The following is an 18410-nucleotide window of genomic DNA, read 5'->3' on the forward strand; positions in this document are numbered from 1 at the left end:
ACCTCCCTTCTCCTGACCCCCCGTATCTGGCACGTAGAAGCGCGCGAGGACACGTTAACATACGTCGCCTTCCAAGACCTTCTAGCAAAGAGGAGGCTGGACAGGAAAGCACTAAAACAAGCAGCAATTTTTTTAGCCACCGAGCTCCTCTCCAGAGCCACATTTTTCTACGCCAAAACAAAAACCAGGGGAGATAAAAACCCCACCTAATTTTTTTTTTTGAAGGGGGGGAAAACAGGCCAGGAACCCTCTCGCTTGCCGCAATGGTTTTCATTTTCCACCAAATAAAATTGAGTCTCAACTCCGGCTGCTCGCTTATCCCCGCGTATGCTTGCTTCCTTGTTTGCTTGCGCATGTGGGAATGTGTGGGTGTGCGGTTTTTGTTTTGCTTTTTGCAATCACTCTGCAGACCATCTCCTGATGTCTTGCAGATCACAGCCTGCAAGGCAAGCGTGCTCAGCCCCGCTCAATTATCCGGTGAGACAGACCTTCCACCTCTCCGGCTTTAGACTCGTGCGAGGCCGCTCTCCTCCCCCAAAGCAGCTTCCAAAAAACGGGGCTTGCAGGTATCCCAGCCCCCTGGGTGCCGCAGAGCTGTTGCCATCACCCAGTCGCCCCAAGAAGGTCCCTGCCTACGGGGGAAGGATGCAAAAACTGGGTGCTGCGAAGGGAAACATGGCTGCGCCGGGACAGGCCGGGGGAGCCGGCGGCACGGAGCGGCAGGGCACCAGCTCCAGCCTCGCAGCGGGAAAGCGGCCGCTCGCTAAGGGAAGGAATCCGCCCGCAGCACGCCGGGTCCAACCGATGCCCTTTTTAAGGCTCCTGCGGCAGCGGGAAGGGGTTTAAGCGCACCCCGAGCTCGCCCTCCTCCCGGCACGCTGTTCAGGGTCACCTCCCGCGAGCTCGCCGGACAACCCCAGCTAAAACCTCGCCCTTGGCACCCGGGTCCACTGCAGCGGCGGCACTCAGAAATGCTCCTAAGGAAGACCTAGCCTCAACGCAAACAAAAACCAGCTCTATTTTACATTACACCCCCCCTCCCTGGCACCGACACCCCAGATGGGCACGTCCAGCGATGGAGGGGAAGACAAACAGAAACGATGTCCCCGCGGTCCACACCAAAGACACCGGGACCGCAGGCGCCCAGCACCCGCTCCTGCTGTCACCCGCTTCTCTTCGAGCGGCCAAAACCGGTGGGAACGGGACGGAGCAGCGGGCACCCATCCCCGCAGAGCGGAGCCCACCTCAGCCGGGCACCCGGCGCTGCTGGCACGTCCCGGCAGAGCACGTGGCGCCGGCGGGGACGACGCGGCCCCTTCCCGCCCCGGCTCTGCGGGCGATGCCGCCACGCGCGGCTCTAAGCCCTAACGGGATAACAAGCTCACAATGAGATCCTAATGAAGGATTAGCGAAATACAGTTTAAAGAGATTAAGGCTGGGTGCAGCGCTGAAACTTTTTTATTTATTAATTTTTTTTGACAGCCCGGCAGAGGTGAGACCCGGATTTCAGCCCCTGCCAACACGGAGGGAGCTGGCGTTCGCCGCCGGCTCCGGCGACTCGGGGTGGTTTTTGCACCGCGGTCGTGCAAAGAGGGGTCGGGGCTGCAAAAAGGAGGGAGGAAGACAAAAAACCCCGCTCATGGCGCCTGAAAGCCCTACCCCAGGCACTTTAAAAGCGAGCCAGAGGCTTCCTTCATCTCTCCCCTCCCACACCAGTCCCTTCCCATCTGCATCCCAGCTGCGCGGCGCGGGGAGCGATGCTCTCGGTCCCGTTCATAATGACTGTTGATGTTATCCGCCCGAGCCGGAGCCTTCCAAGGAGCCCCAGGGAAGCAGGTACTCAACTCCCATTCAGGGAAAGTTATTAATATTAATTTCTTGGCTCTGCACAAACAGAACAAGAAGTCAGCCCTGGCCTCGAAGAGCTCGGCACGACTGCCAGCCCCACGCACTCCGAAAGGTCAGGAGTCTGGTTCGCCCCCAAATCAAACGATGTTTTAAAATAGAAAGCAACACATCTGGGGTTGCTTTTTGGGTTTTTTTGGCTACTTGTATTTTCCCTGCAACCACAAACACCAGCAACTTTCTCCTCCCGAGAAAGGGCAACGTGACTCTCACCCCATCACGGGAATCCAGGAGCTGGGAATTTACTAACCCAGCCCCAAGACGGGTAACGCCCAGGGGCGAAGGGGCAAGCGAGGCTGGCGCTGAGCAGGCAGCGCGTTCGCCGGCGGGGACGGGCTCGTCCCGCGGGCAGCAGGGCGACCACGCTCCAAGCCCACCCCTCATTTCAGCCGAGCCGTCCGAAGCCACGCGACCAAAGGGCGGTGGGGAGGGGATCTGACAAACCTCCCTGTCGAGAGGCTACAAAACAAATCGAATGAAGATGTTTGGAGCGGATCCAGATGTTTACTAGTGACGCACATGGAGGTATAAATAATTATCCGGTAGGAATTTTGTTCACAGGCAGCTCTCCCTTATCTAATCAGATCCCAGCGCGACGCAGCCCCCCCCCCCCTTAAAAAGTCTTGAGAAAACCAGATGCAAAATAAAAAAAAAAAAACCTCACTAGGGGCACCAGTTTAACCCCATTAATCACTGGACATTTGGACCAGAGCTGCCAGGACTCAGATCTCATCCAGGCGCAGCTCTAGGAGGGAGGATTTTTCCCCGCAGCGGGAGCGCTGGCAGAGGGCCGGATCCTGCGCGAGGATGCGGAGCGGGGCCGGGGAGCCAAACCCTCGCACCCTGCCCCTTGCACGGCACCGGGCGCAGGTAAGGCGGCATCAGCGGGGACAGGAGCCGGCCACGGCATCGGCCGGACCCCTCCACGCCGGCGCGAGGAGCTCTCGCCTGTAAAAAACCAGCTGCTTAAAATACACCGGCGAACAAAAACCTCCCTTGTCCGGCTGCGCATTACCGACCGGCGACTTCAGAGCTCGGACGCTGCAATTACCTAAAAATAAATGGACCACAAACCCTGAGACGCCAAATGGCAGAGGGGGAATGAAGACGGCAGCGAAGGCACCCCGGCAGCACCGAGCACGGCAAGCCGGAGGGACCGCAGCCGCGAGCGATGGTCGCGGCATCGCCGGGAAGCCCACGCCGAAGGGTTCACCCCGAAACACGGGTAGAAAAAAGGCTTTAACGGCTCAATAAAACCCCACCTGAGCTGAGTTTTCCCGGCCATTGGCATCACCTAACCCACCACCGCTGCCGTGGGAGGTGCCGGCACACCGAGCAGCACCGCTGCTCCCCCCGTGCTGGCAGCCCTCGCCCCGCCGCCCCCCCCGCCAGCATCACCGATGGTTTTCCAAAAATTAAACCAACCCAACCCACCGTAGGCGAGGCTGCAGAGGGTTTCGCAGAGGCCGGAGAGGAGCAGCGTTGGAAACTTACTGTAGAAAATTGGCCGCTCGGCTCCGGCTCCTTGTCCCTACTGGTGGGAAAGTCTATAAATCTCTAATAAAGAAAAAAAAAAAAAAATCCCCTCCCATTTTATTCCTTCTCTCTCTCCCCCTCCAAAGGATTGCGAAACCAAGAGGGCAGCCGGGGCTTGGATCTGCAGCATTTCTGAGTTCCTACGGAGTCTGGGCTCCCTGCCACCAGCAACAGCGGCTCTGGGGGTGTGGAAAAAGGGAGGAAAAAAAAAAAAAAAAAAAAAGAAGAAGAGGAGAAAAAAATTAGGAAAAAAAAAAAAAAGAGTCCTGTTTATTTTGGGGGTTGAGAGAGAAAACTTGCAATGCACAAAGCGGGGGGGTGGCGTGGCTCTGGCATTCCTGCAGGCACCGCACACTTTGTAATAGAAAAGACTTTTGGTTAAAAAGCCTGGATTTTGGGTGGGAATACCGAGCTCGCAGAGGATGCTCTTTCCTGGGGCGCACGCAGGCGCCGAGTGATCTCCTATACAGGGAGCGCAGCACCTCCCGGGGCAGACGGACCCACCCTGGGGAGCACCCATGGGTGCTAACGGCGGCTCTGCCCTGCCCGGCCGCATCCCCTCCGGTCGCAGTAAGGGGAATTACCAAAGACAGGCTGGAAGAAAAGCCTGCTCCAGCCGTGACCCAGATTCCCCTCCAGCCTGATCCCTCACTGAAGTCATAATCCTTGGAGGGCTTCTAGTCCTTTTTTTTTTTTTTTTTTAAATACATCCCTGCGCGTTGCCATGGCGACGAGGGCGATGCTATAATTTCAGCATTATAGACTTCAGCGCGAGAACAGGAGGGAGGAGAAGGTTGAAATATGGACGAGCTGCACCGGTAACGTATTTAGGGAAAAAGAATTTTTTAAAAAAAAGAAAGAAACAACCAAGGTGGCACCTTGGCTTCACGAGCAGACGCTGGAGGAGCGGGGCTGACCTGCAGCCGAAGAGATGCCGGGGACGGGGGTCGGGTCCTGTCCCCGGGCCAGGCTACCGGCTCCCGGCCGCTCTTCGGGCAGCGGCTTCCCTGGGCGCGGATGTTCCAGACCCCGCCGGCTTTCGGCCGACCCAGCCTGCCACCCTGCCGGGACAAGGTGACAAGTCCCAAACTCCCCGGCGGCCCTCGCAAGTACCCGAGGCAGCCCCGAGCAGGAACGCCCTATTTCGGGGCGGCCTTAGCTCTGCCCATCACGGCTCAGCACCCGGCTGGTGGCAAAACCAATCAACTTTGCAAAGAAGCAGCTCCAAAAAAGCCGCCCGGCCCTTTTTTACCTTTATTTTCCACCACCTTTCTTTCCCACCTTGCTCTGCCCGCATCCCATCGCCAACGGGATGCGGGAGTCCCCGAGCTCCTGCCCGGCTCCCGACGGGAGAAAAACCCACCGCCGCTCCACGTTTTTGCAAGACCATGAGATACCTCTGGGTGCTCTGAGCATCACGCTATCGTGGTTCGGCCCCGAAGAGCCCCTGCACTGGTGTCAGCGAGTTTGCAGCCTGGAAGGTGACCTGGGACCCCACAGGAGGGACGAACCAGGATCCGAGCCGGAGCCCCGAGGGCTTCAACCCCCCCAAATCCCAGGAGCCTCAAGATCTCCTGCAGCACAGGAATAAGAAAATTGCACGAGCAGAAGCTAAATGAGTTCTAACAGCGTTTCCATCCCACCCCCCCGCACCCCTTCCCGCCCCACCGCCAGGCACCGAACCGGCACCCGCCGTGACGAAAAATTTCCGAAAGACGCGCAAATAAAAATAAGATCGTACACAAACACCTCTGCCTAAACACGGCCCAATGGCCCATGACTCCCACCACGAGGGAGACGGGCTGCCAGCGGGCTCACGGGGTCCCAAAGGAAGCCAGAAAGCCCCGGGGGACACCTCGCCCCATGCCACCTTCGCCCACGTGCCCTTCCAGCGTGCGGCTGCAAGCAGGGAGGTGAGAAAAGGGCGCTCCGGTCCGGTGCACGGCACCTGGCACAGCATCCAGCGCCGCTCCAGCCGTGCAGCCTGCACCCCTCGCCTTCTCTCTCTGAGACACGTGAGAAAGACTCCGACGGCAAAACCCGGGTGGCCGGCATCGGGAGGCACGTGGAAATCGCCATCGGTCCCACGCCGGAGCCACGGTGCCTGGACACAGCTCAGAAAGGCAGCTTAAAGCGGGGATCCTCGGAGGGCGGCGTGATGCTGGGACAAAAGGGTCTCCCGAGCCCATAAATGCTTGGGGGGGAAAAAAAAAAAAAAAAAAATCACAGCGCATCATTGCAAAAATGGGAAATCCAGGCGTGGGGCAGCGGGTGCTGCACACCAGCCGGGGGACCCCACGCTGGGGCTTGCAACGCTCCTCGGTGCAAACGTCCCGTCTCTACCAGGCTGGGACCAGGCCTTCAGAAAAGCTTGTATAACCTCAGGGAAAAAAAAAAAAAAAAAAAAAAAAACACACCAAAACCCAAACCAAAAACTCAGAGCATTTTGTTTCAGTCCCCAAAGGGGAGCCAAAGCCCCAAACCACCAGCCTTAGCGTGCGACCTGTCAGCCCTTGAGCCATCAGGGTTGTTTTTAGCTCTGAGCTCCATATTTAGCCTCAAAGGTATTTATCTTTGAGAAGCTAAAAACAAAGCTGCATTTGCTTAACAAAAAGACCCCGTTTGCTCAGTACATGTGTAGCATCGCGGGGAGAAGGCATGCAAAGCAGCCTTCCTCCCTCGCCAAGCAGAAGGCGTTGAAGGTCACCCGAGCGGATGCTGAGCTCGCGGTGGCTGGTCCTCTCCGCTGGAAAGGACAAGGCAAGAACATCTTCCCTTACGGGAAGCCTCTTCCCGACCTTCCCACTTACATCTTGTCCAGCTGGAGCAACCCTCTCCGGCACCAAGGCAGGCGTGAAATTCTGCTTGCTAAAGCACACGCTCGCGTCTGGCCTTAAACCTCAAAGATCGGAGGGCAATTAACAGGTTTTTTCCAAACTCTCTTGATTTGCAACCAGAGTCGGTCTCACCGTTTCCTCTCCTGGGTGCCAGCAGCCGGCCGGAGCAAGGACACGCGGCTTCGTCCCGCCTCGGGAGCAGCGTCGGCGGGGGAGCGGGGAGGCAAGGAACCTGACCCTTGGCAGGGCGCAGCGCGGCGCTGCGGCTCAGCCGGGCGCGGTGAGCCTTGCCCCAGCCGCGCTCCTTCGGAGGAGGAGGGAGAGGTCGGCCTGAAGGCAGCTCCCACGGCACCCGGGGATCCCGGGAGCACCCGGGACCTCACGTCGCCGGGACCCTCCCCGTCCCGCGGGAGCAGGCAGAAGATACAGCAGCTCCGCGCTCACCCATCCAACGCGCCGGGTCAGCAACCTGCTGCCGTGCCGTGCCCGAGGCTCAACCCCGGCACCTACGTCATTGTTTTGTGACAAAGTCCCTTCGCGAACCAGTGCCACCCAACTCCCCGTCTCCTCCTTATCTCGCACCGGCGCACACCGCCATGGCACCGCGCTGCTACCGAAACCCCTTTTGCCCCGCCACGCCCACAGCTCGATTAAAGCTCAACCATACCAAACGGCAAAGGGGGATCATACCGATCCCCAAAAAACACCGGTGCGCCCAACGCCACCCCAAAAAGACAGATGCTCGCCTCTCCCCCTGCGATAAAACGCCAGCTCCGGGGAGAGGATTGATGGAGGGAGCAAGAAGCAGCATACCAGCCACCAGCTGCCGCGGGAAGAGGCTTGGCTGCCTTCGGCACCGGCATCCTGCTCCAACCATTTGTTCTGCTTCTATTTTAGAAAGCGATGGGGCTCGGCGCTACGCGGCTCCCAACCTCCCCACCGCCGAGCGAGGCGACAGATTTCTGCAAAGAGGTAGCGCCGGCTCCGCTCCCCATCTTGGCAGCGGCATCTGCGCGGGGCCGGAGATATTTTTGAACGAGCGAGTCGAGAGGTGCTAGTTTTCCCGGCGGCTCGTTGCCGGCGCGTGGGAAGGACGGCCGTGCCGAGTCAGGGAAGGTTGGGGATGGATCCGTGATTGATCCCTGCGCCCGAAACCCAGGAGACGGGGCACCGAATCCTCGTAAGCCACGCAGAGCAAGATGTCCAGCGGCACGTCGAGCTCTCTGGGAAAGCATCACCCGAGAGAAGAGGCTGGAGAGCAGCCTGGCTCCTGCTGCACCCCGACCCCGAGCCCTTCCCAGGAGCCCGCACGCCGGTCCACGCGCTCGGAGGAGAGCCCGGCACGCACACGCTGCCCGCGCGATCCCAAGCGCTGCTCCTCACCGGAAAACCAGGCTGAAAACTGCCCCGAGCCCCCGCCCAAGCAAGCCCTGCCTTCACCCAACTCTTCCATGCCGGTTCCCAGTTACCGAAATAAATTTGCTGCTATCGCAGGGTTTTCTTAAACCACATCTCCAGGACGCACGCGGTTTACGCCCAGGGATAACCGCACCGGGAGGCACCTCCTCGCCGCCGCCATGACCTTCCCAGTGGCGTCAGCTCCGGAGGAGACACTCGGTGCCGCACGCAAATGCTTTGCTTTCCCCCACAGTTTTTCCAGCAAGTTCTCAGCCGGTCTGAGTGCCGCACGCCGGGCTCCGCACCCGACGGTGCGGGTGCCTCGGCCAGCGGATGCTGCCAAAGTCAAAGCTCCCTTCGGCACAATTTTAAACGGCAAAATTTCCCCCCGCGCCGCCTGGCAGGGAGACGGTGCCGGCTGGCAGAGCCGGGCTCCGGCAACGCCGCGTTTTTAACAAGCCGCAGGTTTTTCAGCCGCTCCAACCCCTCGTCCGGTCGAGCGGCACCAGGGTCCCCTTCCGGACAAGGTGACGCAGAGCCCGGAGATACTGCGGGTGCCGCAGGACACCGCACCCCGGGGACAGCCGCGGTCCCCAACCGCTCGCATTCAGGCAAGACGGGTTGTTCCTCCCAAGGCTGAAAGCTCGCTCGCACGCCGGCAGGAATCCCGCAGGTACCAGCTCCACGGGGACATTTGTCACGGTATTTAGACAACGCACGACAGCTCGGACCCCACCTATGGTTACGCAAACACCTCCGGCCCACCTCAAGATCGGTAAAAAACCCACTCATTTCTTCCGCATCCCCGAGCTTTGCAGAAGGTCCTCTCCCACGGGTGCCACCGCGGACCAGGAGCAGCCAGGCCTGGGGCCCGATCCTGGCCATTCCCCACCGCAGCCCCTCATCGCGCTGTTTCGTCTCCCGCTCCCAGGAGAAGACGCTCTCGGCGCAGACCACCGCGGCCCGGGGCTGTGGGACAGGAGGGTCTCGGGGGCTGCACCGGTGAAAAAAAAAGGTCTGGCCGGTCAAAATAACTCGTCCACTTTTTTTTTTTTTTTAATTTTTTTTCTTCCCTGTCAGTGGAAACTCCTGCTACGGCACCGTGTCTCGAGGTTACTGCTTGGGGTGGGGGAGGATTTCAGGTTTTACAACCGAAAAAATTCCAGACAGAAACCCAGAAACGTTGCCAGTTTTTCACTAAACAGAAGTCCTTCGTCCAATGTATTTAATTTATTTAATTTTTTTTTTTTTTTTTTAAGCTTGACGCAGCAGGTTTTAAGCAAACGCCGTTTTTTCAGCCCCCAAAATTTTGACCGCTTTGATAGAAAACCGTCACTGACGCCGTGAACGTTTTCCACTCTCAATTTCTTTTTTGAGGAAAACCAAACCAAAAAAATCTGACCCCACATATTTTCCCCACCTGCACGACATGGGATGTGTTCCTGGGTATTTGTTTCTGCGGCGCCTAGCAATTTTTCCCTGAAGTCTTCCAATAATTGGAAAGGAAAAATTCTCTTTTTAAAACAAACAAAAAAAAATTTCATCTTAAAAATATGAAGGAAAAAAAAAAAAAAAAAAAGATGCTTTCCAAAAGGATGGAGAAAAGTCACGTTGTTCCAAAAGGCACTTTCATTTACGAAGGAAGATGAAAACTTTCAACCTATTATCTATTTATAACCACTGCTTATATCCATCGATAGCACCTTCTACCCCGCAAGCTCCAGGGCATCCTCCCGGGCAGGTAACGCCCTGCCCACAGCCCCCAGCACCCTGCCGCGGGGTGCAGGATCCGGCCTCGCGGGCGATGCAAATAATCCCCCCTATTGCGGGAGGAGGAGGAATCCCTTTGCTATTTTCCTAGCTGAGCCTACAAGAGGTGACCCCTTCGCAGCCCCAGGGTGGGCTCGGGTCGGGGACCCGGCCCCCCGGCCGGGTGCTGCCTCCTTTCCTATTTCTTTGGGCTGGGCAAAAAAAAAAAAAAAGAAAAATGAAAAAAATTTGGGAGCCCGCAGCTTTGCCCTGCCTCCTTCCAAGAGAAGGGGGACGCGGCAGCAGCGCTGCGGCGGGTGGTCGCCCTGCCCCGCAGCACCCGGTCCCCCACCCGCGCCCCGAGTGTCCCGGCCGGGGGGCCATCGGAGGCACCTCCTCCTGGAAGCGGTTTTGGGTTTGCGCCGGACGCCTGCTGGAAGCTGTTTGAAGTTCTGGAAAGAGAAACGATTCCTCCTCCTCCTCTTCCTCCCTGCCCAGAAATAGGTCATTTAATTACCACCTTTCCAACCCCAAAACAACGCTGACTCAAGGCAGGAGGTGGAAGCGCTTCAACCCCGCGCCGGCTCATGCCCGGCAGCAGCCCAAAGCACCGTGGCACGGCTTTGACCTTGAGACGTTTGCGCCGGCAGGACCCGGGCGTCAGGGCGATGTCAGCACGGAAGGCGAGGACTCGGCTCCCCTCTTCTGGATTTCAATTAGCGCTGTTCAATTAAATCAAGGAGAGTCGGGAACGCGGGTGCTTGCTGAGCCCCTCCACGCACGGCCACCGGGCACGGCCGTGCGCCGGCTCCAGGAAAACCAACGGCTAATTGCACGTTGTGAAATAATACGTGTCCTGCTCGGCACGGAGTGAAACGTGCGGCCCCGGCGTGGTCCGGTCCGGCTGCTTCGCGACGGGACACCGCGGTGGCTCCTGGGTGGTGGCCGGAGCCTGACACATCCCGGTGCGGGCATCATCCTGCCCTACGAGCTCGTCCTCACCACACGCACCAAGGCACTCGCCCCGACACCGCTCCCGCCTATTCGGGCTTCGCTTTCGGCAGGCGGGGGAGCAGCGGCACGGCTTGCCCGTTCACGCGGAGACTGGAGCGGCACGAAGCTGTTAAAAGCCCGACTGGGCGCCGTGGCAGCACCCGGCATCGGGAACGGACCCCGGCGCCTGCTCCGGCATCCCAGCACTCAACCGCAGCCAGGACATCTCACCACGACCGGACCCCTCCAGGTGACACGGACCCCTCGAGGCGACACGGACCCTGGCAGCGAGGAGCCCCGACACCATCGCATGCGCCTCGTCTCATCCGTACCTACCACCCCGCTTTTACATAGGGGAAGAGGCTCACCTATAGCTCGGGAGAGAGCAGCCGGGGAATTGGGGAGCAGCAACTGCATCCCCCCAGCCTCCGCACGAACCACGCAAAAACGGGCCGAGCTTCCCCAAAAAACTCTCCCCGTGCAGCTCGGAGGCCCCGCTCCCCCCATCTTTTTAGCCACCATTTAAGAGAAAGCAAACGTACAGTCCACACCCCCCCCCCAAAATAAATCCCTCGGAATTGATTTCCCGCGTATTTAACAAGCCCTCGCTCCACGTGGGCACTTTTTTTTTTTTTTTTAATTTTTTAAAGGACGCAAGCCCTTGTCCGTTTCTCAAGCAGTAGGGAGCTACAGCAAGGAGACACCAGGAGCGAGGGAAAAGGGAAAATTAAAGAAAAACCGCAAGCAAACCAAACCGGAGCGCGAGATGAAAAGCGACAGATCTGTGGAGGTAGAGCTGCTGGCAGGCAGACGGCTAGATCCATCTTGAAAGCAAAAGCAAACTGCTGCTCAAACAAGGCAGAGGGAAAAACCTAGAGGTCTTCCGGCACTGCCTAAGCTCTGATCAAACAAAATGATTAACAAATTTCAGCTTTTTATTGAAAGCTTCTCTAATTAGAGGAAAAAAGGAAAGAAAAATAATAATTTAAAAAAAAAAAAAAACCAACCCTGCGAGGCGCATCGGATGGTAAAGTTATAAATACCGTCTCGGGGAGGCGAGGGGCTGAGGCGTCCCATAGTCCTGCCGTCACCGGGAGGGCGAGCGCGGCTGGGGGCACCCGGCACCCACCCCGCGGCACCCGGCACCCAGCACGGCCGCGGGTTTCTGCGCCTCCCCTCCCTCCCCAACCCTCCTCCTCCTCCTCCTCCTCCCTGCCCCTGCTCTGACTCACTTGCTTTTTGCTCGCCGCATCTGGCTCAGCGGCAGAGCCGTACCTTCCCGGGGGCAGGACTGTCATTTGCAATAGAGTCACCTCTGAACTCCGGACGGCTCAGCCTCTAGGAACTGCCAAAATAGCTATAAAAATAAGAAAGAGTCCCTGGCCCGAGGAGCTCGCCCTCCGAGCAGATGGGACGGCTACAGGGCGAGGCAGAGGGGATATTTTTAGCTCCGGTTGCAGATGGGGAAGTCCGGCACGGCGTCTGCACGGCAGCCCCTGCCGCTGCCCGCGCTACCTCGCCACGGCCCCGCTCGGGCCACCTCCGTGAGCGCTCCCGGGTATTAACAGGATTTAACGGGATGCTGCCTGCTCGCTTCCCAAGCCTCGGGCACCGCCTGGCCAGGGCCGGCTCGCGCTGCCGTGGCTCTGCACGGCATCTCCGCCGGCACTGGGCTGGCCAGGGGCACCCGGCGGGGCGGCGGCGGCCCGGCGAAGCGGGGGCAATGCCAACGACACGCATCCCTCTCCCCCTTTCCCCTCCGTTCTCAAACGAGCCACCGCAAGACGACCACGGCCCTGCAATCCATCGCGGCGGGGGGACGCCAAGCAGCATCCCGTGGCGGGTCCCTCCCGGCGCGCTCTGAGCGACGCCGACCCGAGCCCGGGAAGCGCTCCGGCTTGGAAAAAAGAGGGAAGAGCAATTTCTGCCCCTCACCGCTGATGCTTTTGTAGGTTTAAATGACTCGCTCGGGGTCACAGTGGCAGAGCCCCTAACTGAGCCCTTCCCCTTCTGGTCAAAGCTCTCCTGGTCCTTCGGGATGAGCCGGGCGGCATCACCCCCCACCCTCGCTTTCATCCTTCCTCCGCGAGCTGGGGCCTGCACCGGCATCGACACCTCCCTGCCAGGCAGCTGCCAGCGGCGGCTCCCGGCACGCGCCAGCACCGCGGCAGCTGGGTCCCGCTCCCCTACTTTTCGTCCGACACTTTCGGCTTTGTTCTCCTTTGCACAAAGCCGCCGTTAGGCTGCCCTGGCAGCACGGAGGGACCTCGGAGTGGATGTGGTTTATGACCATATTTAGGCTCCTTTACGTTGCCAGAGTCGCAGTAAAGGGCTGCGGCGTTAAATGAGAATCAGACCCCACTTGTTTCACTTGGCAGCCTGGGCAACTCCGGCATCGTCCGTGCCTCCACCCTGCCCGCTCGGGGACAGGATAAAATAGCAACAGCCCTTTCCAGCTCCGCCGTTGCACTTCCCAAGCGGGGCCGAGAGCCCCACACCAGCGAGGAGGGGGGGGGGATAAAACACATTAAACATCACCCCTCCCTCCTGAGAGCAACACCGAAGCGTAGGGAAGCAAAGGGACTTGCCCAAGGTCACACGCTGACAACAGCGGCACTTCCCAAGGTCCCCAGAGCCCCTCAGCAGGACCAAGCACACGTGGGAACGTGACCGCCCGGCACGAGGAGCCCCCGCACCGGTTTGTGCCGGGAGGGAGCCGGGGCAGGAGTGGAAGCGCCGAGCCACCAGACGCGCGAGCTAATGCCCCTTCAACACGAGCACGTTAAATCCCTGCCGTGGCGGAGGCGACGGCGCTTTTCCACCGCGCTGGCAGCACCGGCGAAACCCGAGCAGCGGCCCCCGCCGCTCCGGGGACATCGGCCACCTGCTCCGAGCCAAGCACAAGTGTGGATGCCTCAGCCTGGCAAAGCCACGACAACTGCAGGGGCTGAAGGGCAAGGGCCGGGGGGGAGGAAAGGAGAAGCCATGAGGCCCGTCCAGAGGTCCGTGACCTTCAGGAGCCCACGGGCAGCAATCCCGAGGGCAGGGCAGGCAGCTCGCTTGGAGCTCCCAAGGGACACGGGCAGCCCCAGCGCTCCCCAGGCCGGGGCCACCAGCACCGAATCGACCCAGGGAAGGGAAGAAAATACCCAGAATAAACCTTACCTACACCCAAAATCCACAGCCCCTCGCCTGGATGAGGGGACGCGGCTGCCGCAGCGTCCCCGGCACGCCAAGTCCGGCACGGCCCCCGTCCCCGTCGGCAGCAAGGTTTCGGGCTGGCTGTCCTGGGAGAGTGGTTTAAGAGCACCGACCTTGGCGGAGCAACACCGACCCGAAAATCCACGTGGGGCCACGCACTGGAGGAGAAGAGGCTTTGGAGGGGCAGGATCAGGCCTTCCCCGGGGAGGGGGGGGCAGGCGGAGGCAGTGTGCCGAAGGGAGGCGGCGCTGGGGGAATTCGCACCAGCCGTGCTCCGCTTACCGGTGTCTGCCTCCCTGCCCGGACCCCTGCCTGCCGGTGGGGAGGGGGGTCGCCGGCCAAAACCGTGTGGCAGCTCCCGACAGCCGGGGAGGACAAGGGGGGGGACGGACGGGGGATGGACGACACCCCAGCTCGTGGCGGTGCAGAGCTGTGGGGTGCCACGGGGCTCCCGGGGTGCAAAGAGCCGTGCGTGTGTGCGTGCACACGCGCGTGTCTCGCTGGGTGTGTGCTGCTCGCGGGGCGGGGGGGGGGGGGAGAAAATAAATGAAAAATTAAAAGCCGACAACAAAGCCAAGGGGGCGAGCTGTTGGGAAGGAGATAAGCCGCCGGCAAACAGGCGTTACAGATGCTGAACAGCACCCAGATGCCGGGACGCCCCGTCCACCGCATCCCTTCCTCCAGCATCGCGCAGCCCCTCGCCGCCTCGTACCGCCAAGCCGAGGCAACGCTCACCGTCCCGGGGAGGCCGCGGCAGCGGTACGGGGGGCTTTGTCCCCCACCACGGCACCTCACTCCGGTCGCTGTCAAATGGCAGCCGCAGCGTTGTGCCCCCGCCGCCACCGGCCCGGAGGAGCAAACAATCACAGCTGTCAGCTCCGGTGCCGGCACCCGGCCAAGTCATTGAAGCTCCACGACTCGATTTACCGCCAGCTCGCCCAAAAAGCTGCTCTTGCCACTCAAACCACAGCCCCCCACCAGCACCCCAAGCCTCGCCGGTGGCCTCCTCCGCCGGCGGTTCCCCCCACAGCACTCTTATCATCGCCCCGTGGCCCACCGGGGAGGGCACCCCCCCCACCCCCCGAAAGCTGCTGGGCCCCACTTCTCGCTCGGTCCCTCCAGGCCGCTCTGGGTCCTGCTCCGGGGTGGCCACGGTGGCACGGCCGGGCTCGGGGACTGTCACCGCGGGGGGCCCGCGGGGATGCAGCCCCTCCGGCGCTGCCCCAGAGCGGGGTGAGCACCCCCCAGTGCCCGCCCCCACCCCACCAGCAGCACCCAGCGGGCAGAGGGACCCTTCCCCTTGCGTCGCACCCAGCACCCGCATCCCCCCCGACCCCCCCCCCCCATCCCGCCCCTCTCACCTGTCCCCCGCAGCGCCCAGGCCGAGGCGACACTTCTTCCCCTTCCTCCCTCTCCCTCCTTCACCTCTGCACCATTTTGGTGACGGTTTGTTTTGAAGCGGCAGCGGGGGGGAAGGGGGGTGGCGGGGGGAAGGATGTGCTCTCCGCCCCCGCCGGCTGCGCGCTCCGCGCTCCGGCCGCGCTCCGCCGCCCATCCCCGCCGCCTCGGGGCGGCACCGCGCAGCAACCCGGGGGGGGGGGGGGGGGGGGCGGCTACCAAAGGGGTCCCGTCCCCCCCTCCAAACACACACAGACGGAGCTCCTCGCCCTCCCAAAGGCGGGCGGCACGGCCCGGGGCGGAGGGGTGGGGAGGGCGCCGTTCTCGGAAGTAACGCCAGAACGGCAAAGACGTTAAAAAAAATAAAAAAGAATTTTAAAAAAAATAAGGATTGGGGGGAGGGGGGGGGGAACACAACAACAAAACAAAAAAACCCCACGACCCAACGTTAAAAAAAAATATAAATAAAAACGCGAGAGAAGGATGGGGACCCACCTCTAGCGCGGAGCGGAGCCCAGCCGCCTCCCGGGGCTGCGGCGGAGCCGGCGGGGAGCGACCATCGCCGGGGCCGGCCCAGCCCAGCGTCAGGACGCGGCGCGGCGCAGGGCGCGGGCGGCGGCGCGGGCAGCCAATGGCCGCGGCGGCGCGGAGGAAGCGGAGCGGGGCCGGGGGCAGAGCCGGGGCCGGGGGGGGGAGCCGGGGGCTGGGGGGGGCGGAGAGCCGGGGGGGCCGGGGGGGCCGGGGGGGGGCTGGGGGGGGGCTGGGGGGGGGGACCCGCGACCCCCCCCCGGTCCCGTCCCGTCCTGCCGACCGCGCGGCCCCACTCGTGTCGGTGCTTCCCCGCGGCAGCGGGATGGGGAGGTGTGGGCCCCCCGTCCCCCCGTCCCCCGTGTCGGAGCTGCTGGCCCGGGGTGCTGGGGGTAAGGTGGGTTTTGCCCGGAGGTCCCGTAGGGAGGGGGGGGACACGAAGCGCAGGGCAGTGGGGTCGGTGGGCTTCGAGGGTCCCGGCCCTGAACCCCGGGGCTGGCCTTGGCGCGTGTCCCTAAAAGCCACGCTGGGGCACGTCGGTGACCCCTCGCCCCGCTGAAAGGGCCGGTTCTGCAGTAGGGATGCTGGGTCCGGCGCTCGGAGGTGGCGAAGGGTCCGGCACCAGCACGGACCCCTCGTGGGCACGACGCGGCCCGGCTTGCCCCCGTACGGGCCACCCCGTGCCACGGGGCTGCTCTCGCCTCCTGCGCCTCCAACGCATTGGGCTCCCGCAGGACGGCGGCGTGAAGCCGGCCCTGCCCCGGCCCTTCCCCGCAGCACCGAGTCCTCGGGGCCGGGAACACGCAGCCGAGCACAGGCCAGCGGCACCGACCGGCCATGGCAAAGGGCTTCCTGCGCTCCTTGGCTGCAGGGCCGCAATGCCCGGGCCCAGCTCCAAGCCAGGGCATTACGTTCCCTCTCCTCCAGCTCCTCCTGTAGCTTCAACCCGGATAAATTGCCCTGTGGTTACCCTCAAGAAATCCAACCTGTTGAACAATGACTCCCACTGCAGCGCTCGCTCCGCACCAGCACTGTTTGGGGCTGTGGATTGGGGCAGGACTCTGATTTTTAGGGGGTCGGGGACCTGGTGCCGTCCCCGTCTCGCCGCCTTACCTGGTGCCGCGCACCTGCAGCATCGGGGTAGCGCTGGCGGTGGGTGCCGGCAGCCTCGGGGCTGGGGATACGCATGGGGCTGCTGGCTGGAAGGATGCGGACCTCCAGCCTGCGCCCCTGGGTCTGCACCGAGGGGCACGGCAGGTGCTGGTTCTCCCACCGGATCAGCTCTCCCGCCGCCAAGCACTGGCCGGAGAAGTGCCGTATGGCACGGCTGGGGCTCAGCATGGGGCACAGGCTTTCCTTTCCCAGGGACGCACGTGGCACGGCGGGCCTGGGCAGGCTCCCACGTGCCACAGAAAGCAGTAAAAATAAAAATCAAGCTGGCGTGGGACTGCGCCTGGCGGAAGCAAGCTCATGCCAGGGGTCGGAGCCTCCACAGGAAATATTTCATGGGTCCCCCCGACCGGCGAACCTGCAGCCCACCTTCCCGTACAGGTGGCGTGGAGCCGGCACGAGTCCGGCGGGAGTCTGACGGCCCAGAAGACCGGGATGCTGAGGGATGACTCTGTCACGCAAGAGGCCGCTGTCCCAGCACGAGGGGCTGGGGACTGGTGACAAGGATGTCCCGGGTCCGTTGGGTCGCATCCAGCTGGAGCGCTGAGCCTACGGGTGCTCCCAGCATCCCTGGGGCACAAAAACAGCCGCAGGGGAGTTGCCGGGGATGGGGGAACAGAGCCAGCCATTACGTTTTTACCAAGACCATGCCTGTAACCAGAACCGTCACCCGCCTGACAGCGGCACACGGTCCCCCTGCACCGGCCTCCCGGCTCCCCTGCGGCACGAGGTGCCGCACAAACCCAAAAACCCCAATTAGCTCCCCAAAGGCCTGGGGTGATTTGAGAGTCTGGAGCTGGGGTGCGCTCCCGTTGGGGCTGTTCATCACGACCGGCTCTTCCTCGAGCCCCGTCCCGGGCCGGGAGGGCAGGGAGAGGTTCCCCAATGCCAGTGACTCAGCCAAGGGGGACGTTTTGCAACACGCTGGGTGTGGGAGGAGGCTCCCGGTGTGTGGAAAGTAGGCGGTGAATTATCCGAGGTGCGCGGTGAGCGCGCGGCTCGGGGAAGCTCGCGGGCAGGGAGCGAACGCTGCAGGGAAAGCCGGGGGGGGCGAGCGGACCTGCAGCCCGGAGCTGGGGAAGGGGGTCCCGCTCTGGGGCTCCCTGGGGGACGGCGGATGCTCGGGGCCGGGATGGTGGCACGGCCGCTCCGGGATGGGCTTTCTCGGGGTCTGGCGCGTGCACCCCACGCCGGAGCGCAGCCCCCGCACCTTTCCCTGCCTTAATCTGGGGCAAACTAAGCAAAGACACAAGCATCCGCGTTAGGGCAAGAGGCAAGACGCACTCGAGGGAGAGGCCGGATCCAAGCCGAGTATCGCCGGTGGCACAGGCACCTCCGCCGTCGTCACCCCTCTGACTCGGTGACACAGTTTCCTGCTGGCTCCTTCCCCCACGACGATACATATTTCTAGTGGACTTTTCAGTGTGTTTGGCTTTTTGGGGCTGTTTGTTGTCAGTTAGTTATTGTATTATATTTATTGTTAGAAATAGGGCTATTTTTAGCACCCTGTTGGTTTAGATAGAGATGGGATTAGTCATCTCACCAAGAGCTGTTTGCAGTCTCTCCTCAAGGATTCTCTGGGGTTTGTTTTCCAATCAACTGAGATCATGTATCCAAAGAAATAAAAAATAAAAATAGTCATCGTAATGCGCAGCGGCCGAGCTCCAGTGCCTCTCCCTGAGCTACGGGGTGGAA

General features: G+C 61.5%; 1 protein-coding gene across 6 annotated transcripts in view; it reads right to left on the bottom strand.

The window, feature by feature from the left end:
* Positions 1–15668, bottom strand: part of MEF2D (myocyte enhancer factor 2D) — a 79743-nt gene extending 64075 nt beyond the window's left edge. For 4 of the 6 annotated variants that reach the window (XM_075524717.1, XM_075524716.1, XM_075524714.1 and 1 more), the window contains exon 1: positions 15513–15668. The gene's annotated coding sequence lies outside the window, so the exon portion shown is untranslated. Of the gene's footprint in view, positions 1–14980; positions 15114–15512 lie in introns of those variants that run through there. The other 2 variants (XM_075524712.1, XM_075524710.1) reach the window with 2 other exon arrangements.
* Between the last annotated feature and the right edge of the window lie 2742 nt (positions 15669–18410).

The sequence above is a fragment of the Mycteria americana genome, chromosome 25 (assembly GCF_035582795.1).
Source record: "Mycteria americana isolate JAX WOST 10 ecotype Jacksonville Zoo and Gardens chromosome 25, USCA_MyAme_1.0, whole genome shotgun sequence".
Classification (NCBI taxonomy): domain Eukaryota; kingdom Metazoa; phylum Chordata; class Aves; order Ciconiiformes; family Ciconiidae; genus Mycteria; species Mycteria americana.